Source organism: Geospiza fortis, unplaced genomic scaffold (genome assembly GCF_000277835.1).
Source record: "Geospiza fortis unplaced genomic scaffold, GeoFor_1.0 scaffold55, whole genome shotgun sequence".
Taxonomy (NCBI): domain Eukaryota; kingdom Metazoa; phylum Chordata; class Aves; order Passeriformes; family Thraupidae; genus Geospiza; species Geospiza fortis.
The window spans coordinates 3,273,371-3,274,035 of record NW_005054308.1 but is presented as its reverse complement, the minus strand read 5'-3'; the positions used below and the strand labels follow the sequence as shown (position 1 = coordinate 3,274,035).

General features: G+C 55.6%; 1 protein-coding gene across 1 annotated transcript in view; it reads left to right on the top strand.

Moving 5' to 3' along the window:
* PITX1 (paired like homeodomain 1) overlaps positions 1 to 665 on the top strand; it is a 6,563-nt gene that overhangs the window by 565 nt on the left and 5,333 nt on the right. The gene's annotated exons all lie outside the window — the stretch shown is intronic.

The following is a 665-nucleotide window of genomic DNA, read 5'->3' as shown; positions in this document are numbered from 1 at the left end:
CCGGCGCCTCCCCCCCAGGCGAGCCCCGGGAACCGGAGCGGGGGGCAGGGGCCCTCCTGGAGCTGCCTCCCCCACCGTGCCCGGCGCTGACAGCCCGCCCGGGGGACACATGGCACCATGGTCCCATCCCAGGAGCTGCTCTCTTTTATTTATTTTATTTATTTTTAAATAAAAAAACTGTCGTTATTAATTGATGGGGTCGGGAGGAAGGGGGGGCTCTTCGGGGAGTGCGGTTTTGCCGGATGTTTCTGAAATAATGTCAGCTTTTGCCCGGGTTTATTTTCCAGCTCGGGTGGTGCAGAGATGGAAAAAGATCTCTCTGTCAGCGAAAAAAAAAAAATTTAAAAAAAGAAAGAAAGGGCAGGCATAGCCGGAGAGGCAGCGTGGGGCCAAGGCAGGCAGCGCGGGCCGCCGCGGAGGGGATGTGCGCGGCCGCGGAGAGAGAGGGCTTGCGCGGGGGCCGAGCGCTTTCCCCGCAGGAAAAGGGAAGGATCCCCATGCCCTGATCACCGTGTGCGAGGGCTGCAGGGAACGCTGGTCTCTCTCAGGTTGCATTTAATTAAAACAACAACATTTTTAGAATGACAAGGGAAAGGTAGAAGACAGGAACAAAAGCTTAAAGAAGGACTGTGATATTCCTTCTCCAGCAAGACTGTTTCAGCAGG